This window comes from Eptesicus fuscus, chromosome 5 (assembly GCF_027574615.1).
Source record: "Eptesicus fuscus isolate TK198812 chromosome 5, DD_ASM_mEF_20220401, whole genome shotgun sequence".
In the NCBI taxonomy this organism is placed as follows: Eukaryota; Metazoa; Chordata; class Mammalia; order Chiroptera; family Vespertilionidae; genus Eptesicus; species Eptesicus fuscus.
In genome coordinates, this window is record NC_072477.1 from 8,515,539 (window position 1) to 8,539,695 (window position 24,157).

At 54.5% G+C, this 24,157-nt stretch overlaps 1 protein-coding gene and 1 long non-coding RNA gene across 2 annotated transcripts in view; both read left to right on the forward strand.

Moving 5' to 3' along the window:
* The window catches only part of ITPK1 (inositol-tetrakisphosphate 1-kinase), a 136,700-nt gene that overhangs the window by 44,586 nt on the left and 67,957 nt on the right, over nucleotides 1-24,157 (forward strand). The gene's annotated exons all lie outside the window — the stretch shown is intronic.
* LOC129149099 (uncharacterized) lies at nucleotides 6,172-6,905 on the forward strand. Its single transcript, XR_008556051.1, has 2 exons — nucleotides 6,172-6,487; nucleotides 6,871-6,905. It is a non-coding gene; the product is annotated as an uncharacterized LOC129149099 (long non-coding RNA).

A 24,157-nucleotide genomic window follows, 5' to 3' on the forward strand; every position in this document is an offset into this window, starting at 1 on the left:
TATTCTTAACTTCTGGACGGGCCTTTGGGGGGGGGGGCCACTAGGTGATGGGACAGCCTCCTGGGTCTGCCCTTGCACTGTGGGAGGTGGGTGAAGGACGGGGGTTGGGGGGGGAGGTTCTCGAGGCCCCAGCTGGCATCCTGTCTGCCCAGACGTGCATGAATTGATTGGGTCCTGGGGAATTGTTCATATTGGGACCCCTTCGGAGTGGCCAGCATAAGGGTGTTGGGGAGGTGATCAAAGGAATGTGAACTCAGCCTCACTGAGCTTGGAGACTTCTCTAAGCACGTTTGTGTGGTAACTAATTTAATCCTCACCACTGTCCAGGGAAGTACTATTATTAGCACTATTACTAGCTCTATTTAATAGACTTTTATTATCCCCACTTTACAGATGAGGAAACTGAGTCAGAGAGAACTCACCTTTGTCCCTCTGCTAGCAGCAGGAGGTGGAGCTGGCGCTCAGCCCAGCATGCTGGCTCCGAGGTCCATGCCTTGACCTCCACACCCACTGCTGGTTTTGTGTCTTTTCTGAAGCCAGTGCTTCCTGGCAGTTCCTGTGCATGGGGTGTCTGGATGTGTCTCCTGCACTGGGCCCCACTGCTGCCAGAGTGCCTTTCTCAAACAAGCCCCCTCTGGTCCCCGCTTGGCTGCAGCCGAGGGTGCAGGGTAAGACCCATTCCTTGGAGGGATCCATAGGCCCTTGACAGTCCGTTCCTGCTCTGGAGAACCCCGCCCGAGCCACACCCTCAGGTGCACCGCACAGCCTGTCCTGCAGCAATCACGCCCCTCTTTCTGTCCCATCTGGACCCTCATCGATCTGTCTGACCAAGCTCATGGCCACTCAAAGCCTGGACACTGTCCCAGAGAGCCCCTCCCTTGCCTGGGCCTCCAGCCTCGTAGGCACAGAAGCTGCCAGTTCCTGGTTAGTTCCCTGCTGTGGGGGCTTCCCTCCCTCCCCCAAGCTCCTCAGGGCCATGGACCACGTCTCGTTCTTCTGGGGGCTATGCCCAATTCCTGTACATTCTGGCTTATAGATGTATCTTACCAACAAATCTTTGGAAACCAGTGGGAAATAATGAAATATTACAGAAATACATGAATTGGAAAAGTTCTCATCATCTCATTCTTCAGCGGTAACTGCCAACTTATTCTTTTTTTTCCTGGTGCCTATACAGCCCCCACCCAGTTCTCTGACACGTACTTAAAAAACTTTTGAAATTGAGACGGGAACATTTAATGTGACAGTTCTGACTGGTGGCGCTTTTGGACGTAGGACATAGAATAGAAACATTTGAATATCGTGGAAGGTTCTTAACCTGCTCTTGGTGTTGTGAAGGCTGGGGCTGGGTGGGGGGTCTCGGCAATTTTTTTTTTTCAGCAGCAGGTTGATTTATCATGTAGCACCGTTTTAAAAGGTCAGAAAGTATACGTGAACTGGAGTTTTCCTTCTTATGGAAGTGCTAATTTATTAGCTAATTGGCCATTTTAACTATTCTCAGAAGAGATAAATTAGTTGCTTTCATTGACTTTATAGTCTAGGCATGTTCCCGGCTTTTAGTGTTCTGTATGCTTTCTCTTCTACTCTCTTTCCTCACGGGAAAGACTAGTAAAATAGAGGTACACCAAGCCGGAGTAACAGAGGAGGATGTAGCATTACCTGATGGGCCTGCTGCTGGGAGGATGCCAAGGTACCGCTGAGCTTCCTGGTAGCCAGTGTATGTGGGGAAATGAGATTGGCTCCCACAGAGAAGAGCTCTAAGTCCTTAGGACGGGGAGTAAAAACATGGAGAGGATTGAACCTTCATTCCGAAAATGTAGAAGAAGCTTGTCAGTGACACGAATAGGAAATCTCTGCCTTGACCTGGATGTAAAGGGAGAACTACAGAAGCAGAAGTATGGCGGCCATGAGTGTCTCATGCAAGGACATTGCACTTTGCAGGGGCCTCTCCTGGACCCCACCCGCCACCCCCTTCTGCTGGCCAGTTCCCATTCTCCAACTCCCTGTCCGCCCACCTGTGGCTGTACTGTGGAGCCACAGGATTTGCATTCCGCTGCCAGTAGCTGAGGAACTAACAATGGCCTGAATAAAATGGTCCATTCATTTCTGTTTGTGTCAAAGAAGCTGGATTCCGGCGGCCTAGGGAGCTCTGTAAGTCACATAGAACCCTTCCTCTGTGCTTGTGCCGCACCGCCCCCACACCGGCTTCTAGGCTCAGGGCACCTCCTGAAGATGGCTGCTGAGGCTCTGGCCATCACGCTTACATTCCAGGCAGGAGGAAGGCGGCGTGCACCCCCACGTCTGCTCTCATTAGGTGGCCTCCTTAGAAGTCCCACGTTACACTGCTGTCTACATTAGGACCAAGCATCCTGACATCTAGGGGCCAGCCAGCTGGACACACTGTCACCTCATGTGAACTTGGGGTTCTGTTACTGAAGAAGAGCATGAGGAACAGTGTTGGGCTGCAGCCAGCATGTCCAACACACTTGGGCTCTGGACTTAGAATTGGACAGTTACATGAGTCTAAATGGGTGTTGTGTAGTGAATGTGTGGTTCGGTGAGCCGGAAGGAAAGGATCTCTCTTGTTTGATGGGTTGTCAAGAAGCCAGAACTGTCTGCAGTACAAATTCATCGTCTGGTTTGCTAGAGCATGGCTGACAGGGCTGCTTGTCCTGCTGTGGTGCAGTGAGGTCCCAGCTTGGGTGTCCTTGGGTGTCTGCTGAACTTGGCACCCTGAGGCCCTCTCCTGGGTGCAGGGATGGCTGGCCGCAGTGCCCACAGTGCCAGTGTGCCCTGGCTCGGTGCCTTTGAGGCCACAGGCTGAGTTCCTTCCTCCCTCTTTCTGGGTCTCCCTGGGACCAGCCAGGATCGGGTGAAGGCCTCATCTCTGAGGGATGCTGGACCCTCGACCCTGGCCACAGAAGGCTCCTGGCTCCCCCTACACCCTGCGAGCTAGCTCACCATTGGCTGAGATTTCATGGCTTTTCCAGAAGCTTGTGCAACCCTTGGCTCCGTCTTTCTCCCCATTCAGCCACCCTCACATTGAGAACCCCCCTGGGAACCCCCGTGGCCCCATCTTCCTCCCGAGTTCCCTGGTGTCCTGCACAAGAGGCAGCAGGGGCAGCCCTTTCGGGGACCCACTGGCTCGCCTTCCATGCAGGCCTGTTTTCCAGCACGACCGTCAGTCTGAGCATTTCTTTTTGAACTTTCTGTAATGGCCTCAGAGCATACCCTATAAGGAGATCCCGGCTCGCACTGTGTCCGAGAACTTGGCGGTGGGGCAGGGCTGTCATCACTTCCACAGAAGCCACTTGGGAGGCGCTCAGCGGTCTGATGGGAATGGGGGGCTCTGGTCAGGTGTCCTGGGGGAACATTTAAGGCTCCTGGGTTCTCAAGACGACTGTGTGTGCAGTCATCACCTAGTAAGATTGTGTCAGGCTCTGAAATGCCACGTGACTGTTCCCAAGGCTTTGGTGTCTGGGCTGGGCTGTGAACCAGCCAGGTAACTCCTGTTTGTGCCTAGCCTGCACCCCCACTTGTCAGGTGAGAGCACTGAGGTTCAGACAAGCGGGTGTCTTTGCCCTGTGCCACCCAGGGAGCGAGCTGCAGAGCTGGGGTTGGATTCCTGGGTGCACAGTGGCAAAGCCAGGGCCTTCTCTGCTCAGGAGGCTGCCTCCCTGGACTGGGTCTGGTGAGCTGGCCCCTATGTAGCTGTGCAACCCTGGGCAAGTGGCAAAACCTCTCTGGGGCTCATCTTCCAGAAAGGGATGGGATTGATGAGTGAGATGAGGTGAGAGCAGGAGAGAAGGCCTCCCTGGGAGCAGATTGGGAGTTGGGGTAATGCCCTCTCAGCAGCTTCAACAGGTTCTCTTGCTCCTGAGATCATGTGTCTAATTTGGCAGAAATTTGGCCTCTGAGCCTCTCCCATCCTTGATGGGTGGGGCCGCTGGGTCCCTGGGCAGGAGGGTGGGTTTCCTGGCATGGAGCAGTCCTTGGCTCACGCCCTTCTTCCTGCCTGGGCAATATTCTCGCTGCAGTCCCTGCCAAGTGGGTATGTTATATGCAGTGTTTTGACAGGATCATCAGAAGCCTGGAGGGGAAAGGATGCCTTTGGGTTTGAGCTAATGGCCTAGGCTGGGGGAAGGGGGGCCTGACACAGAAAGCAGGGGCATACCTGGTGGGGGGGGGGTGGGGGGCACAGCTATTGAACTTTACAAAGGGAGGCCTGGCCCTCCCTTCAGCCCAAGGCATGATAAGGGTGGGTCCTGACTGAATATTCCCGGGTGACTGTTTCAGGCTCTCACTTCTATAGAAAGATGGGCGTCCCCAGGCCAGCTCTGGCCTCTGCCTCCTGGCTTTGCTGTCTGAGGTCTCTGTCCCCTCATTTGTCTGATGGGGACAATGACCCCTGACTGGGAGAAGATAAAAATCCCTGAGGTGTGACACGGCCAGCCAGGCTTCAGCCTCGACGGGGAGCCAGTCTGTTCCCAGCACCCCGCAGAGACCCTCCAGCTGGGCCTTTATGGACCGTTTGTGCGCTGCCACAAACAGGATGGAGCTGCCAAGGGGCCAGGCTGCCGGCGAGAGCTCATCTCTGACCCTCCTGAGGGGTTTGGAAATGTCTTTGCAGAAGGTCCAGGAGAGGCTCCGAGGTAGCTGGGGGGAGCCACTGTGTTTACCCGCAGCCCAGAGGCACCCTACACCATGTCCTTTGAGTTTTTCTCTGTGTGAAGAAATAGAACATGTGTTTATAGATTTTAAACAAAGTTATTATTCTTTTGTAATCTGCTCCCCACAAACACACTTAGCCTATCGGTGGCATTTCCCCTCTTGTTAAACGTTCTACTTAGCCTTGTTTTCTTAATGGCCGCGTAGTATTCCCTCTGCAGCTGAAGTGGCAGGTCCTCTTGGAGGGTGCTGGCAGCGGTCTGTTTGTCACTGTTATAAATAGTGACTGTGGCTCTGCTGTCATTGGGGCCAGCCAGTGGTGATCTCTTTGAGCCACGTAAATAATAAAGCAGGCATGTTGTTTTTGCAGTTTATAAAAGTAATATGTGCTTCTTGGGGAGCTCCCCCCCGCCCCCCCAAGCATTATAGGGAATTGTGGGAAGGGACCATGGCTTTGAAGCTTTACCTTCTGGACTTTGAATGCATCCAGGCACATAAGTGGCATCTGTTTCTCCTTCTTGTGTCCCCTCTTCCCTCCTTTCTTTCTGATTCAGGCCCCAGACCCCTCTCTGCTCCTTGCGGCTGGGCATTGGGGCCTGGCTGCCAACGGGCCCATGGGCGTTTTGCCCCGCCTGTGTTCCTGGCACAGGGTCGGGGACCAGGAGTATGGAATGGTTGGTCCCAGGTGCTCCCTGAGTCCCACTTCTTCCCAGCACTGCCAGGCTGCAGGCTGCTTCCTGGGCTGGGCTGGGCTGGGCTGTCTGCGCAGGGTCCTTCAGGAGGCCCCTCTGTGGTGCTTTGCTCCTCTGCGTCTGTGAGCCAGGGGGAAATTCAGACTGCATGAGAAACCTGGGGGCTGGGGAACTGCACCCCTACTCCATCTCCCTCAGGGCGGCAAGCATCACGCAGTGCCCAAACGACCAGACAGCCTTATCCACGTGAGAGTGTTGGTGGCCCGCTTACCAGCGAGTTACTTGCCCTGTGGACTGCAGCCTCCTCACCTGGAAAAAGGTTGTCATGGCACCTACCTCTAAGGTCAGGAAGACCAGGGAGATAGAGACTTGAATGTGGGGACCGATCACAGACGTGTGGGCAGCGTGAAGGGCCCAGATGGGGCTGGAGCGGCACCCAGAGCCTTGCTGTGGGAGCTGTTACTGCTCCTCGGGCCAGTGGGGAAGGGGCCTGTGGGGCTGCTCCAGACCCCGGCCCCAGGCGTGTTGTTGAAGCAGGGGGAGGGGAACGCATACCCCAGCCCTCTCTCCTGCTGCCCTCTGATCTCATCCTGGTGGCCCCTTTAGGCCGAATGGAGCGGGAAGCCTGGGATCCTGAGTGCTTCAGTCCTTAGAGGTCGGCCTGCCAACACAGAGCAGGGTGGAGGATGGGTGGGGTCAGCAGGGAGCGACCAGCACCCCTCTGCTCTGCTTTGTGACCTCAGGGCAGAGCAGCATTGTGTCTTGTGCCCCCCAAGGTGCCATCCTTGAGCAGTTGGGAGGGGGACCCAGGGTTCTCTGTCCGTACCCAGACTCCAGCATGGCACCCCACCCTTGACTTTCCGGCCCAGCCCTTCCAGCTGGCCCTGCGGCCGTCATCCCACGGGCCCATTTTCTGGTTGTGATTGACTCTTGGAGGGAGCTGATATACTCGCAGGACTGGGGCCCAACGGGCTGGTCCCTTCATTCTTTCCATCACTGGACTTTCGCCCAGGCCCCGGGAAGCAGGCCCTCTACTGTCCTCTGGGGCCACCGAGATGACCAAGCCTCCGACCACGTGGTACCATGTCTTAGACAGACAGCCCTAGGGCCGCTTCAGAAGAGCAGGGGTGAGGGGGCTATCCACCTGGAAGCAGGGGAGGGCTACTGCCGACGCCATGTGCCCAGCTGGTGAATCTCTGCCACCTGTTTGTAGTCACTCAGGAGACCAAGTATTGCTCAAGTGGAACTTGGGTCACAGAACCTGCAAGTCTGGAGAGAATGGCCGGGCGGGCACCGCCGGTGTTCCCAAGTTGTGGGACACTCGTGGGAGGAGAGGGCATTAGGTCAAGGCTGCTGGCGCTGGAGGCCCCAGGTCTGGGCAGCAGGGGTCCCCCTCCCCCGTATCTGGGCCCCGCTCCCGTTCCTTCTCTGAAATAATAGGCTGGAGGCCCTGATGGGATCTCTAGGGTTCCCTCTTACTCTCCCCTCCTGCGAATCTCTGACTCTCCAGAAAGCAGAGGTGGAAAACCTCCCAGTGTCCTCTCATCGTTGTCTCCTTACTTCTTCGCCTTTCATCTTGGAAACAGCCTGGTGAAGTCGCCGATGAGCTGGGGATCTGAGCCCTCCTGTCCCCTTGGGTGGTGAGTGAGTGTGTGTGTGCATGAGAATGTGTTGATCTGTTTGAAGGAAGCTCCTTTTGATGCTTTTTAAGTAGGGCAGATTTCTAGAGAAGTCAGGCAGCTCCCCACATCATACTTCACTTGGGTGTAATTTTTGTGTGTATAGCAAATGCACACGTGGTTGCTTGTGTGTGCACAGTGGTGCCCAGTGTTTTTGGAATCGGATCGACTTGGGTTTGCATCCTGTCTCTGACCTTGACCAGCTGTGTGACCTTGGGCAAGTCCCTGTGCTTCCGTCTAACAAGGCTCATTGTCAGAACAGTGTTCATCATACTTGCCCCACCGTCTCCCAGGCAGCATTTATGGGACCAGGTGGGAGAACACAGGTGCAGGTGCCTTATAAAGTGTGAAGCGCCCTGTGAGGTGAGCAGACGTGCGGGTGTGCTCTCCCCAGCAGCACCCAGCTCCGAGGCTCGGGAAGCATTCCCAGCAGCCCATTTCGTAGCCTTGCAGCATCATGCTGAAAAAATGCTTGCATGCGGTTTATTTAACTTTAAGTGGGGCAAATTCTGAAATGGGTTTGTTTATTGTCCAAGTTGAAATTTTAATTTCTCATAAATTCCCCACAAATTGCTGTAGTACATTTGTTATTTATTGAATCTGTCAGGGTTGTTTATGGCACTGAGGCCCGGGCTCCTGTGTTTGTGGGCTGTTGCCATGGTGATGCAGGGGTCTAAAGCTCTGGAGGAGAGGTCCTACTCCGAGGTGCTATGGAAGGTTCTGGAACAGGCTGGTGGTGTGAAGTAGAGCTGAGTCTGCTGCACTGAAGTCTGGCCTTGGCGAGCTGTTGAAGACTGGATTCCATTCCAGCTTTACTACATCCGGTTGGTCCCGCTTTCCTCCATTCTGCCCTTTTTTTGTTTTTTGTTAATCCTCACCTGAGGATATTTTGTCCATTGATTTTTAGAGAGTAGAAGGGAGGGTGGGAGGGAGAGGGAGAGAGAAACATTGATTTGTTGCCTCTGCATGTGTCCCGACCAGGGATTGAACCTGAAACCCAGATACGTGCCCTTGACTGTGAATCGAACCTGCGACCCTTCAGTGCACAGACTGGCGCTCTAACCACTGAGTAATTCTGCTCTTTAATGCTCCCACAATCCCTTGCTGCTCCTAGTGTGGTCTGGGAACAAGCAGCGACTACACCTGGGGGCACCTGTGGGAAATGCACACACTGCCCCAGACCCGCTGGGTCGGAGTCTCCAGTTCAAAAAGAAGGCAGGTGCCTTCTCGCCTGTGCCCGCCACACGCCCTCAGATGACGTGGAACACCCATGAGCTCCGGCACCCTCGGGTGCACACGAGAGGCCCTTGTGGTGATTCTTTGTTCCCGCTACCACTCTGCCCTGGGATCTTTATCACTCAGTCTCCCTCACTCCCCCTGCCTTGCCAGCAGTGGGCATCACCCCACAACCCTGCCTAATTCAGCCTGTCCCCCTGTCTTACACATGCCAGACTCAGCTTGCACTGCCCAGCCTTTTCTCTCTGGGGAAATATAGTCATCTCAGAAGAGGCAGCTCCCGAGACACCTCCTTGAAGCCCTCTGATTTCCCTGACGGGTCAGGTCCACTTCATCAGAGTTCCCTGGTGGCCCAAAGGCCTCACCTGCCTCAGCCCCATGGGGCTGCTTGACCCACTGCACTAGCTCTCTCCACTGATTGTGAGCTCACTGGGTCTCTGACTGTCCTGCCTTCTCTTGGGGCCTTGGCACTCTGGAATGCCACTCCAGCCAGCCAGTCTTCATAGGGCCAAGATTAGAGGTTGGACTTCCCCAGGAGCCTGGACTCTCCATCCCGTGGAAGGGACATTGTTTGGTAGGCATGGCAGGAATCGCCAGGAACTCTTAGTCTCAAGTTGAGGCCTGATTGGCAGCTGGGCTAGGGACTGGATGAGGGCTGGCCTCCGGCTTTGGGAAGGCACCTGTGGAGGAAGGGACCGGAGGGGTCAGCTGAGAGGTGGCCTGAGCTCCTGTGTGCAGGTGAGAATGCAGAAGCTCACTTGGCCTGTACGTGTTCATTGAGTGTCTGCTCTGGGAATTCTAATCTCAGAGCGTCCACGTCTATAAGGGCGAGAGATAGCAAACAGATAAATATATGAAGTGAAGTAGATGGCGAAGGGGGACAGGGAGAAAAATACAGCAGGGTGATTGATGGGCTGGGATTTTGGAACATCTCATGGTTGAAACTGAGCACATGCTGCCCCTTTAACCCCAGTTCTCCCGCTGGGTATATACCCAGGAGAAAGGAGTGCTCATGTCCACCGAAAGGCAGGCATGGGATGTCAGAGCAGCTGTATTCACAATAGCTTCAAAGTGGAGACAGCCCAGGTGTCCATCAGCGCTGGACGGACACGTACGTTGTGTTGTCGTCACATGATGGAACCCTGTACAGCACTGGAACGAACCAGACCCAGAAGAGCCCTCAGCGTCCCTCCCATCAACGTGAAGTTCCTGAACAGGCAGAACTGCTCTGGGGACCTCAGGCAGGCGCTGGTGACCTCCGGGGAGGGGACTGGGTGGGGATGTGACGGAGCCTGCTGGGGTCCTGCAGCCTTCTATTCTCAGTCTTGCTCTTGGATGTCAGTTTGTGAATATTCATCAAGTTGCTCACTTAGGATGCATGCTTTTTCTCTTGTTATATGTTGCACTCCAATAAAAGGCTTATAAAATAAACAAAAGGGAAAGAAAGCCGCGGGAGGCAGAGGGTGTGCTGTTTCCGGTAACACGTACCCTCGGGTTCTCTCTGGAACGTTGGTGCTCAAGCAGCAGTGCCTGTGGGGACAGGGAGTCCCCTCTGGGGCGAGGCTCTCCTTGTCATGGGTGGTCCAGGCTCCACGGAGAGGCCAACCTGGTGGGAAGCCAGCACCCCAGGGATGTCCTCCTTTGCTCCTCACGGGATCCTGGTGGGAGAAGCAGGCTGCCCTCGATGCCGGCATCTGTAATAAGACCTTCAGTGGAAGCTAAGTCTCCTGTGTTTGGCCTTCTAGAAAGGCAGTAATAAAATCTGTGTAAATACAGCTAATTTTGGGAGCGGTTTAAAAAGCACTTAAAGAGATCCCTCAGATAAACCCCAAGACAGTGCCATGAGCTGTCGGGATGATGAATTATTCTGCCTTTTAGATGTGGAAACTTTAGGGGCACAGAGCTCCTAATTGGCGGGGCTGGGATTTGAACCCCGGGTGCATTCTGTTCTCTCAACCGTCCACCCCCATGGCAACCCCCAGGCAGAGATTGTGGCTCCTCCCAAGGGAGCTCTGGCCGGTGCGCTCAGGAGTGGAATGTGCTGGGACTTCTCATAACAGACTTGCTCTTGAAATGGGTGGTAGTTTCTGACATTCTATTCCGTTTTCAGACTGAAAGACATGGCCATCTGTGCTTCCCGGTCCCCGTGCTGAGGCACAGGGTGCTTTTCCAAGCTCATTGGCTGGGCGCTGGCCAGAGGGGCTAGCACAGGTGTCCAGATTGGGCTCCATGAGGAACCCAAGCGGTATTGGGGGGGGGTGTGGTGGTGTCTTTTTCTTGTTGGGGGGTTACTGACCCCCACACACAGCAGACTATAGCAACAAACTTGTATCTGTTTTTTATTTATTTTGGGGATCTTCTTGTTAGATTTCATTTCAAGGAAGACATCAGAGGTCAGAGAATGTTTGAAAACTGCTGGTGTGGGGGCAGAGCCCGGGCCCTGGAGCCTGGGTCATTGAGGTACGGTGTGTGCAGAGTGCTGGTGAGCTCTGGGGAGCAGGGCGGCCCTGGCGAGTGAGCCCCGCTGTCCTTGGCTTGGCTGATTCATTGCCTGTCCATCAGGCATTGGGCTGTGTGCTGGGCTGCGGAGAGCTGAACAGACCCAGTCCTTGGTGGGGAGACACTATCTGGCTTCCGTTGACTTTGAATCTCTTTCCGCACTTTCTGGGCACTATCGTTGGAGCCTATGAGCATGTTAATCTGCACAGGTGCCTCTGCAGGCCTCATTTCCGCTGTTGGGTCAGCATCACTCACTTCCTCCCAAGTCCTGGAGGGTGTGCCACCTACTGGACACTGCCCATCATGGCGGGCTCTGCAACAGGTCTCTCTGGCTCCCTGGGTCTCTAACTGTCCCCATCTGACCCCATCTTTCAGGAATTAGGCTTGCTGAACCTCTTGCCTCCAGGACTTTATTTGGCACCTTTCTAAGTGGGTGAATGAAACGGGGAATGTTACTTATGCGAGGAGGGGCCCAGGAGCCAGGTAGGACCTTGAAGTGTAGGTGATGTGCTTTCAAAGGCCAACTGCAGGAACCCCAGCCTGCACCCCCTGACCTCAGCTGTCAGACTTTGTTTCTTTCTCTTGCGCGGTGGAGAGGGCTGAAGTTGCTCCTTGGGGCTCTCGGAGAACCACGTGGAATGCATGGAGCTCAAAAGCGAAGGGCAGCCCTGCCCAGGACAGGGATGCCCGGAGCGGGCACGGAAGTACCTGCCTCCTCCCCGCTCTGCACGAGGTGGTTGAGATAAGAGGGGCTGCATCCTGCCTATTTGAGGCTCTTGGAAGACAAGACTTTATAAATGGAAACTCAGTTCTGATTTTACAGACTGTCAGCCCCGATGTGAGAATGAGCGTAACTACTGGGCTTCCTTTCGCCGGCCGGGTAACCCATCCCTCCTTGTGTGAACTCGTGCAGGCCCTCCGAGCATCGCTTCTGTTTAAGGCGGTGAGCGAGAAGGTCTCTCCTGCCCCTGCCCTTGGCTTGCCCAGCAAGGCTGTTCCTCACTCGTCCGTCTTTTGCAGCTGGTGGAGCAGAGCAGGGGGTGCCCTTCCCAGCAGGAGGGTTGTCTGCCCCCTCCCACCCCAAGCAGGCCTACAGTGGTTGGGAAGCACCATGTTCTGTGCCTGGACTCACCAGCCTCCCTTTCAAACCGCTCTGCCCATGATTTCTTGGATCAGAATGAAGATGCTGCCCCATCTCCAGCCAACCAACCGGCTCGGATGCCTCTGTCCCTCCAACCCCCACATCTCATCGGTTTCCGGGTCCTGTTGACTCTCCCTTTGGAAGTTGCCCTGACAGTTCCCACCTGCATCTTTTTGTCATAGGTCCCCTGTCCTCCCTCACCTAGTATTGCCGATCCTCTGGCTGGCATCTCTGCCTCGTGGCCCACGCCCTCCTGGTGGAGTGGTCTTTCAGCAAGCAGCATTACCTGAGTCACCCCCCTGCTGTAACCTTCCCTGCTTTCCATGTCTTTAGGCGACTGTCTCAGCTCTTCAGATGGTTTGCCACGCTCATCCCAGTTTTGTCCTGCCACCCTGGCTACCTTGCCCTGCCCCTCCCCAAGTCAGACACCAGCAACTCCCAGCTGCCCCATCTCCGTGCCTCTGCACACACCCTTTGTGACCCACCCTGGCACTCCTGCTTTCATCCTCAGACACGGGTCAGGTGTGACTTCCTGGGGGAAGCGTTCTCACTCCCCCTTTGCCCCTCCTCTCTGAGGAAACCCTCCCTCCTCGGTGCTGCCCAGCTGTGCCGGGCTCCTGGCTCCCCGGATTCTCAGCTGTCTAAGTGACGTTCTCCCTTGCCGTTCCTTACCTCTGAGGTCATGAGGGCCCTCGTCTCAGAACCTAGCAAAGGACCTGGCACACGAGAGGCCCTTGACAAGTGATTCGTCCATATTTGTTGACTTTACCCTAAAGGCCAGCTTATAAGCCGCAGAAGTGTTTTTAGGACTTTTAAGGGGCACATGGGCTCCATATCTGGGAAAGTCGCCTTCTGAGTGTACCTTCACTCCATCTCCCGGGCAGACCCACGTGGCTCTGTGTGGCATTGGTGATTGACCCAGGCCCGTCATGGAAACACGGTTCCCTTTGCCAGAGACTTGCCCAAGGCTCCCTGTGGCCACGGTGCCCAGGTTGAGCAGTTCTGATCAGTAACATGTCAGGAAGCGGAGTTTCCTCTGTTACCAAGAGCAGCTGTTTGCCTGGGTCCTCTTTCCTGCCTCCAGGTATGCTCGGGGGCATGGTACCTGGACCTGTGGCAGCTATATTTTGACTGTGAAGTGATGGGCGTAGGAGAATAAAAACTTGGAAAGAGCCTGGGTTCTTGCTGACTCTAAGCTGTTGAAACACCCTAGGGACCCACCTCTCTACCCTTTCTGTCTTTGTGATTTAAACATTTTCAGTCAGAATTTCTTACAATCAAACACATCTTTGCTGTTGTTGTGAGCCTGGTTGAACTGTTTTTATTAAAGATCAAGTTCGCCTTTGGGACCCGGACTGGCCATCATTGAATCAAAACTTTGAAGGCTGAAGGCATGTGCCCGAGAGGCTGTGCCAGTGTGTTGAGTGTTGTTATGGTTGGTATTGAAAGTTTACATGCCCAAGGGAATGGCTGTTGGGGATCATGTTCATTTGGATGTATGTTACGTTAAAATAACAAATTGTACCTTGTGTATGATAAAACCTAAAGGCTGCTCAGGTTGTAAGCAAGATTTTCAACATGAGAAAAAGGACGTAGGAAACATGAAGAAATAGAACTTGTGAGCAGGTAAGTCTGGAAAAGTCCAGAGGTAGGTGTGACAGTGTCAGGCCACCACGCACTCAGCTGTGTGTCTTCAGAGACTTTCCTCACTTTTTAGGCTCCTTGCCTAGGTTGTGTTGGGGCTGGCTTTGCCAAGTCACGTGGGAATGGTTGCCCACACCACCATCCCACCAACTCAGCCACCTCACAGGAAGCAAGTGAGACTCTGTTTGCCCCGAGGCCTATCCAGCAGCAGTCTCAGGGCTGGTGTCTGGTGGTTCTGATTGGTCTGGCCTGGGTTACATCCCGGTTACTTTAGTTTTCTAGGCCACCACAACAAAGCAAAACAACAGAAGCTTATTCCCGGTTCTGGTGGCTAGAACTTGGAAATCAAGGCAGGGCCATGCTCCCTCTGATCCTTCTGGCTTCGGGTGGCCCCAGGTGTCCCTGGACTGTGGCAGCATCCCTCCGGTCTCGGCCTTCATGTTCACATGGCCACCCTCTTCCGCTGTGTCTGTCTTTGTATGGCGTTCTCCTCTCTTATAAGAGCATCGGTCCTACCCTAATGACCTTACATCTCAGCTTGATTACAAATCAGGCCACATTCGCAGGTAGTGGGTTAGGACTTTAGCCTGTCTTACAGGGGGTCACAGTTCAACCCGTAACACCTATTCCTACACCAGTCACTTAGGTCTGGATGATGGGATGTTCTCATTGGCCAGGCCTGAGTCACATGCCCACCCAGAAAGTGAGTAGGGACTCACCCCTCTGGAATTATGTGTCTTAAACGTACAGGCCTTGGATGCAAAACTGGCAAAAACTGGTAATGATGGTTACCAGCAGCCTCACTCACTTCAAGGCCCCGACTTTTCGGTTTATGATTCTTCGCAGCTCAGCCCCCACTTCCGCACTCATTCTTTGGTGCTGGGGAAGTGCAGTTGGTTCAGTTGGGAGGTGGATGGAGAAAGAAAGGCAAGTCACAGCACATAGGCCTTTGTGATTTACCTGCTCGCTGCTCACCCTGGGCCGAGGCTGACAATGGACTTGACGCCAGGCGGTACATACCGCCCTTGCCCATTTATCCGTCAGGTGGTTCCATTGACAAGAGCAACTGATGTGGGGACGCAGGCTGGGCCGGTTATTTAGTAACCGAGCTCTGAGGATAATGAGCGATCTGTTCACGGTTTGCTCCTTGGGTTGTTTCTCCGCTGCTGTGGGAGGAGTAATAATTGTCATGGGGGCAGGAAGCTCGTTGGCCTTCTCAGTCCTTAGAGAAATGGAAAAAGACCAGTTCTCTGATTCTGCCCCTTGCTTTCCAGGTGACCACTCATTTGGAGATTGTTTTGTTTGCACTGTTCCCCTCCCCACCCCACTCCAGTCCATTGTGCCGTCCCTCCCTCCCTGGCCCTTCCCTGTGGGACCTGAAGCCCAGAGCCTGGGCGCCTCTGAGCACGAATTGGCCCAGCGGTTCACCATTTCCTGTGTGCTGGCCTTATCTCTGTTGAGTCAGGGACATGGTTCAGGGTTTTCTTCTATCTAGAGCACATCGGGCCATATGGGACAGGAGGTTTTAGCCAGAGACGCAGGACAGATCTCAGGGCCCTGGGTTAGCACTAGTTCTCTGAGCCTCGGTTTCCTCCTCTACAAAATAGAAAGTGGAACTAGCCCGTGACCTGCCTGATGGGGTGGCTTCCCTGTACATGACTTCCTGTAAGCAAGTGTGTGTGTGTCTGAGACCCTGAGCACAGCCCACAAAGATGTCCTAAGCTGAGCTTACGTGGGCCTGGGAGGTGAGGTCAAGATGCTCTGAGAGTTGAGATAGAGTGTGGCTGTGCTTCAAACCACACACAGAGCATTTGCAGAAGAAAAGAGCCTGGTGGGGGTGGGGGAGGGAGAGAGGGTAGGGCTCTGTGTGTGCACGTGGAGGGCCTGGGCTAGTTTCCAGGACCAGGAGTGGACCAGCTCAACCAGAGTAGCAGCTGCACTGCAAGGCAGTGGCCAGTGAGTGCGGAAAGCAAGCTGGAGACAGTGGGTGTCCTTGGTTAGGAGTAATGGGAGCCATTGAAGGTTGTTTAGTGGGTGAGGAGAGCATTTTTAGGAAAGGTACTCTAGCAGTTCTGGTTCAAGGTGGACTGGGTTTTGCCCAGGCTAGAGACTGGACTTGGAAATTAGCTCTGAAGCAGTAAAAAGTCTGAGTTAGAGAGTTTCAAGTAATAAAAATACAGTTTAATTTTCATTACTGGTTCCTGTTCATCACTTCTTTGATTTACATGTAAACCAAAGTTTCTAATTGGCTTCTTTTTTTAAAAAGAAATATTTTTTTATTGATTTCAGAGATGAAGAGAGAAACATCAATGATGAGAGAGAATCTTTGATCGGCTGCCTCCTGCATGCCCCCCACTGGGGATGGAACCCGCAACTTGGGCATGTGCCCTGACAGAATCAAACTGTGACCTCTTGGTTCATAGGTGACGCTCAACCACTGAGCCACGCTGGCTGGGCTCTGATTGGCTTCTGAGTGCTGTAATATCTTTTAAGTAGGCACACCATCTCCTTCCCGCTGAACTTTCCCCCACTGAGGAGCCTTAGTTCTGGGGGAGGCAAGTGCACTTTAGGCCCGGGGTCTGCAGCAGTGCTCTTCGGGGTCACCAGAGGAGCTGAATGAAAAGGCTGCACTGACCTGCCCCTGCAGCGTCCCGGCTGGCCAGGCGGTGCACAGGCAGCGCAGGCTGGAGTTGCACGGGAGGCTGCCGGTTTTCCCAGAGAGGTCATGGGCCTCTTGGCCTATTTCTGAGAAGTGAGGCTTGAGGGTTTGATTTGATCTTGAAAAGCTGTACTTGTAGAACTTGAGATGCAGGTTTTCATTTCAGGCTGAAAGGGCTGAAGTCAGGGTTCTGGTTCTTTAGGGTACATCTTACAGGGTTGGGGGTCTTAAATGCACCCCCCTCCCCGTCCCCTATCCCCCTTCCCCCATCCCCGTCCCCGTCCCCGTCTCCAGAGCCAGACTAGTCCTGGCCCTGGAGCATGCGTGGCCCCTGGTTGGTCATAGTGTCATTGGATTTTCTTACAGCTTCCTCCTAACCAACCTGGGTGCTTGAGGTGGCCCCTCCAACTGGGCCTGTACATGGAGACCACACCCCTCTCTCCGGCTCACAGTGCTGTGACCACTCCTCCAGGATCTGAGACTCCCCAGAGTTGGGGTGGTCAGCATTGGTCAGTTATTGCCTGTGAACCCCAGGCTCTTGTGTGGACAGCTCTCAGTCCTTTATCTGGAGGGCCCTGGGGATGGATCGTCCATGTCTGAGTTTTCATCTGCCATCGCCTCATGCAGCAGCACTCAGCAGGGCCTCGGCTCAGCGGGTGCCGGAAAGGGGTTAATTAGCACTGGCCTAAGTGTGGGGCTGAGTTTTGTCCTGGACTTGGTAGTTAACCAGTGAGACTTCCATCGTGTTCCCCACTTCCTTGTGGCTGGCCCTCAGCTGCCCACTCTGTGCAGAGGGTCGTGGGCCAGATGTTGTACTTGGACAGTATCTGGCCTCCAAGTGCCGGGCTTGGCCCACACAGGATTTTACGCTCTTTCCTTTGAGTTAGCGGCCATATTTAAACCAGTTGCCCACAGTTCCCGCCATTCCTGCTGCCACACACCAGCCTCCTCCATGCTTACATTTCCTCTGTGGGCATTTCTTCTGTGCTTCTCTATTTGTCCCCCCTCCCCACCTCCCCGGAATTCCTCTGCAGCCACTGCAGTCTCTGGCCTCCCTGGGTGACAGGCAGGCAGAAGAGGAGAGAGGCCAGAGGCTGGTCATTCACAGGCTGGATTCCAGAATGACAAGAAGAGTTGAGAGTTCTGGGGAAGGGGAAAGGGGGGGATGGTGTTGAAAAGCGGACTTTGAGGCTGTGAAGGTCCCAAGGACAAAGTCAAAACCAGAGTTGCAGAAAGGTGTGGGTGGGCTGTTAGGTGGCTGGGGGCGCGTGGTGTGGGCAGGGCTGGGGCAGCTCCCTGTGGGGCCCTGGGCAGGACGCCAGGCCTGCTGCTGACAGGTCAGCAAGAGATTGTGGTTTGAGCATGACCTCTAGGACCCCGATGTGCTCCAGTAACAGGTACCTGGTTACAACACCTCCAGCCTTGGTAATCGAGTCTGGCTTTAATCAGGCCTTAGATAAGAATTTGCTTCCTCCCGGCCAGGCCCAGGTTGGCCGAGGCTCGGTGCACACTCCTGACAGGCGAACTTTGTTCCTGCAGGCGGGTAGGCTGGGCGGGGCGAGGCTGCCTTGCTAGTGTGGACCCAGCCTGGCATTTCGCCACATGATGGGGTCGCATGGAATTTCCTGTTGGTAATAGCCCTGAAGGAAATAATGGTTAGTGGGTTGACCCATGCCTGTGCTATTGCAATGACCCCAGAGAGCAGGCGGGCTTTTGCAATTTCTATCCCCACGTATCTTTAGCTTTCCTCCTTTTCCTCCTGCTTTCAGAAATCCGCCTGGCTTGCCTTTTCACCAGCCTCCCCCAGGGAACCCTTACTCGCTTCTCCACACACACGGGTGCATTGGAATCCTGGGCTCCCTCAGCTGTGTGACTGCTGGCAAGTCCTTTTCCCTCTCTGAGCCCCAGCTTTACATCCGTGGCCATGAGCCCACCTGTGGCCAACCTGGGTCAGTATTTTGTGGCAATGCGAAGAAATTTCTAGGACTTCGTCCTCAAGGTGTGAGCCTTGGTGGGCAGCCTGGTTTTCTTATCCTGGCAGTAGCTGGGCAAAGAAGGATTTGGACTTCAAGTCACTATAGGGATAGGTTTGAAACTTCAATCTTCTTTTCTTTGCTGTGGCTTCTCTCCCTTTCTCTGGCCATTAGCATGTCCCTCTGTTCCTGAGCCCCAACCCAGCATCCTGACGCCAGTACCTGGGTCACCCACAAACCCCAGGTCCCCCAGATATGCAGACAGAGCACAGGCCGAGTTTCAGAACTTTTCTTCAAGTTGGAAAAGGGCCCAGCTCAGCCCCGGTCCTGGTCCCAGCCTGTCTGTGGTAAGAGGGTTTGTCAATACCCTCAAAACAGGTGAGACTGCAGCCTCAAGCCAATGCTTTAGCGAGTTGGCTACATGTCAGCGGGTTTCAGAGAGGAACTGAGCAAGAACTCGGTCACAGGTTTTTGGAAAGTTATTGGAACATCTTATTTTCTAGCAGCACTAGGAAATTAGGTTTTCCACTAAATGCGTTTTTAGGTAGTTGTTTGGAACTTTCCTCTTTGTCTTCAGAAAAATCACTTTTCAGGTTTAAACAGATCCTACTCTTCTTTCCCTCTTATTTTTATTGAATTTATTGAGCTGACATTGGTTAATAATGTTACATAGGTTTCAAATGTACAATTCTGTAATATATCATCTGTATATTGTATTGTGTTTTTACCACCCAAAGTCGAGTCTCCTTCTGTCACCATTTATCCCCTTCTTCTTTCCTTTTTGTTTTTTTATTTTCTAATATTTTTTTTATTTCAGAGAGAGGAAGGCAGAGGGAGAGAAAGAAAGAAACATCGATGTGAGAGAGAAACATTGATCCTCTGCTTCCTCCACTCCCCCTACTGGGGATCGAGCCTGCAACCCAGGCCTGTGCCCTGACCAGGAATCGAACCAGCGGCATCCTGGTGCGTGGGATGGCGCTCAGCCAGCTGAGCCACACCAGCGGGCTTCTTTCCCTTTTAAAAAGTCTATGGGATGCAATTTAATCCCTTTTATATGTTATTGTACAGTTAGAAACAATCAAATGTTAAATGGTAGGGAGTTGGTTAAATGAGTTATGCTTTATTGATCTTTCAATGACAGTGGCTTAGAAGAATCTACAGTGCTATAGGAAAATGTTCATTATAGCATATTTAATGAAAAAGTAGGATCCAAACCTGTTTAGTATGATTCCAGTTTTGGGAAAAATACATCAACATTGGAGGTTTTGTCCAGCAACGTATTATTGGCTCTCTGCGATCAAGGAAGAATTGTCTGCTGCACACAAGTAACTTGGAATTTAAGAACCTCTTCCAGTGAATGAGCAGGTGTTAATGTGATCAGGATTTTTTAAAGCCTCATTACTTTATAACCACATCTGGTATCTTTCCAGCCTGCCTGGTTGTCACTGTCTCCACTGTGGGACACTAGACCTGAGCTCCTGGTGAGCAGAGGCAGCCCGTGTCCCATTCGGGGTTCACGGGGCGTCAAGTGGAGTTTTGCTATGCCTTAGGCTCTCAGACGGCACCCTCTGGAAGCCGGGTTTTTGTCCCAGCCTCGCAGTCTTCAGTCAGATGTTCTTGAGTCCAGGCCCGGCTCCCCTTGGTGGAGTGGAGCCTGCAGCTGGCTGTCCACTTCAGGCTGCTCTGAGCTGGGGGCAGATCTGGAGGTAGATGGAGGCCTGGCTGCCTTCACCTGTGGTAGCCACTTCGTTCCATCAGTGAGACCCGTCCTTCACGTTTCTGGAACTATCTAACAATCCTTACTAAAATTTGAAATTTTGTTAGAAGTTAGTGTGAATTTGACCCATGGCCAGGCAGAACCCCCTCCCCTCCCTTGGCAAAGCAGGCAGGTGGGGTCTGACCTCCTCCGTGAGGACGTGCTCTCCTTCCTGGTGACCATGGGAGGGGCCCAGAAGTGGCTTTGTCCTGGGGTCAGGGGAATGTCAGGGAGGCTTGCTCAGGTCAGGGGTTCCTGTGTGGCTCCCCAGGGATTGAGGTTGCCCCCGCTGGGCCATGCCCCTGAACAGGAGTTCACCCAGGGAGCAGGGAACAGCCCTCAGGCCGGCCTTGTCTCAAAACAGCCCTGACAAGTGGGTCAGTGTCTGAGAAGAAAGGAGCACTGTCGAGTGGGTGTGGGTGGGGCTGGGGCACAGCAGGGTCCTTGCTGCAGGGAGGCTGTTCTGTGGTCCACCCAGCTCTCCAGCGGCCACCGGGCACGTGGTCTGCGGGCTGCACCCCCTCCAGGTGGGTCCTTATTCTTCCCTCATAGTCACCTTTCCTGTGGCAGCTGCCAGTCTCTCCCGACCCCTCCTCGCTCTGCTTCTGCGAGATTTTTCTTAGCATTTCCCACGTCGCCCGTCGCCCCCCGCCCCCCGCCTGGGTATTGAGATGAGTGGGAGAGGAGGCAGCGCGTGGTTTTGGTCGTGATCCCGGAGCTGAGAGAATAGGGTCAGTGTTCCCGGGCGGGCACTGGGTCTGTGCCTCGGAAAGTCATTATCGCAGCTAGATTGGGAGACCCCCGCTCCCGGCCTGGGGGCTGAAACCAGTGAGTCCTACCCCTCCCCTCCCAGCGGGTGGGGTTCAGATTGCTGCCGAGACTTGTGGGGAGCAGTGGGGAGGTGCTACCAGCAAGCAGAACAAGACCCTGGAGGATCCCGTGGCCCATGGGATCCACACTCAGAGGAGCCACACTCATTCATTGTTGGAGATGTCAGCCGAACGTGAAATCAACTGTGTGTATCGAGGTGCTTAAGTCACAGTTCTGCTTGTTCTCTCAGTGTCTTTGGTTTTATCTTAAACCTCAACAAGACATTTGCAGTGTTTCTCATGCTGACAGAGGCTGACCATCATGGCCTGACCGCGTGTCCTTTGGCCATTTCAGCTCCTTGCACCCCATGGGCCTCCTGAGGCCCGCTCGATGCTACAAGGAGAGCACCCAGTAGGACAGGGACAGCGTTCATCTGGCTGTCCTCTCTCTCTGGCCCTCCAGGTTCCCGGTTCCCTGGGGAGGGGGCAGGGTTCGCTGACCACATAATGGACACTTTTTGCCAAGCCCATGTGCCTTGGGGAAGAGTGGCCTTGATAAACACCCTGCCACCTGTTCCCATCGTCGCTAAGGATGCTCCTTAGGAATAAGAAAAGCACGCATTTCTCATCAGAGTGCTCAAGTCAGGCTGGGGAGGGGGGCGCCTGGCAACACACATACCCCTCCTGCCAAGGCTTGTGTGGACTGTCCAGGCCCACGGTCCAAAGCCTGGGCCTCGGACCTCGGACCTCTGTGGAACCCTGGCCAAGCCACACGCCAAGTCCTGGCTTCCAGGCCCCAGGCCGACCTGGGTGGGTTGAAGCCTGGCTCTGCTCTCCCCCGGTGCTGGAATGTAGGGAGGTGCTGTCAGGCACCAGTCACGGTCAGCAGTGTGATTGCCATCCTGGATGGCACAGCATGCCCTGTAGGCCACTGCTTCCCACTTGTCAATGGGGACCAGCCATGCAGGTTTTTGCTGCCCTGAGTCACCCCCCCTTCCAGTAGTCCTGCTCTTCAAACCTGTTTCCAAGGTAACCCTGCCTCTTAGGCCATCTGCTGACCTCCCACCTCAAGAGGCAGAATCTCCGTAGAGTGTGGTCTGCGAGGTTCATTGGGGACGTCCTGGTAAATGTTTGCAGACAGCACACCACCGTCTTCACAGCCCAGCTCCCCAGCCACTGCCTCAAGTCGACTTCCTGACCCGGCCTGAGCAATCGCACCTTCGTTTCCCACGGCGCCCTTCTGGGCCATTCTGTTCTCCACGTGACAGTGTCTGCCCGCAGAGGTCCTCCCCTTGGCCCTGGGGGCGGGGCGGGGAAGTTAGATACACACGAGGCTTGGTTTCTGTGCCTTGAATGAATGCCTGTGAAGTGGGGTGACCAGGATCCCGGAGACCATCAGCAGCAGAATCGAGGTGTTTGTTTGAAAGGGGATGGTGAGCAGGACAGGGCACTACTGTCCTGGGAGACAGCAAAGCCCTGTGGAGAGGGAGGACCCAGGAGAGGTGTGCGCTCGCCAGGGGCTGGCTTGTAGGCGGTGGGTGCCCGCAGTGCGAGCCATCAGTGCTGCTTGGAGTGGGGTGGGGAGGAGAAGGCTGCCACGGTGCTGCCAGGCTAGAGAGGTGAGGGGGACCGTGGGAGGGCGGGACATCGAGGTGGAGGGAACCCCTCAGGCCTGGGCCCAAGGGGAAGGTGTGCGGGCGTGGGCCCCGGGTGCCGGCACTGACCCTACGTGCCCAAACCATGCCAGTTCCTCTCTGCCCTCACCGAGTTCACCTTTGCAGTTCTCATCTCAGTTTCTGACTGGACCCAGCCACAGACATTCGCCGAGTCCCCAGCTCACACAGGGTCAAGGTCTCGGGTACCCAGGTGACGAGGACACCCCTGCCTCCTGACTGGGAAAGCACAGCAGACAGGCCATCCCAGCCCAAGCTGGTCAGAGCCCACCTCCCATTTAATTTCTTATGAGAGGTTCTAGAAAAACACAAATGAGTAGAGGCAGAACTGGGCAGAGGAACTGGAGTCACCTTCGGAGGAGACCTGTAGGGTGCCCAGAGGGAAGGCGTTTTCTGGGTCAGAACCAAGGAGGGCCTCTGCATTCCAATAAGCCCAGTGGTTTGCCTTTGGTGGTGTGGGCTTTCCAGGCTTGCCCTCCTGCAGAGAGGGAGGGGTGGTTGCCATAGGAACCTCTGGTTGTTGCCAGCGCCTATATGAGGGGAAACTACCTCCTAAATCAGCCAGCCTGTGGGGACTGCTGGGGCCGGATGCTGAGGGGGCCCCTGGGAGGAAGGTGTTGGCTCAGGGGTTAGGGAGAACATTAACCTGCCTTCAGGCACTCTTCTCCCCATTCCCGGCTTTGGAGCACCCCCACCTATACCCCTGATGGGATTCTGTCCTGTGTGTGTAGCTCACCCATCCTTGGCCCCTGCCACTCTCGCTATATTATCTGCTGCTTCCCTCACCTCCGCCATTACTGCCCTAGTTCTAGACCTTTCTGTTTACCCCCTCCTGTGCCCTGGTCCCATCCTGCTACACACACCGGGCCATTCTCTCCCATCACTAACCCTCCCTGGCTCCTGAGGGCCTGGGGCTGCTGTGACCCTCTTCCAGCGTTGCCTCCGCCACTCTCCTGTCCTGGCAGGCTCCCCCCTCTTGTCTGACTCAGCCTCTTTACATGTGGGCCCTGCCCTGCCCCCAGTGTTCGCTTACTGGTTGGTTTCTCTCTGTGTCCAGCCCTGGTTCTTATGTCTGGGCCCGAAGGAGGTGCTGGGAATGTTGGATGCGGCAGAGTGAGGTTGGCCACTGCCATGGGACATTATCAAGGTTCCTGCTGAGATGACAGAAGGTAACTGTCTAGGCAAGGTCGCCCTGCCAGCTGACATAATGGCTACTGCTTAAAGATTTTGTAAAATTGATTTTTAGAGAGAGGAAGGGAGAGGGAAAGGGGGAGAGAGAGAGAAACATTGATGCGAGACAACATCGATCGCCTGCCTCCTGCATGCCCCCCACTGGGGATCGAGCCCACAACCTGGGAATCGAACTGGTAACCCCTCGATGCTCAGGACGACACACCAACCAACTGAGCCACACCAGTCAGGACGTGACTGCTTCTTTGAGTTCCTCAGGTGCGAGTGTGCTCAGGCAGTGAGTTTAAACTTGACATCCCCCACCTCAGGAAGCCGTCCTTGACCCTGGTCCTCCTCACCTATAGGGTTGCAGTAATACACGAGTTAAGCTTAGTCACAGGCCTCAGAAGAATCTGAGACGACAAATTTGAATTTGCTCATGTAATTTGTAGACCCTGGGAAAAACCCGTGCCTGGTTTCACTCCACCGCCCGCTTTCGGATGCAGCGCCCCTCGCGCCAGGCGGTGCTTTCAGGGATCTGCTTTCGCTCTGAGTCTC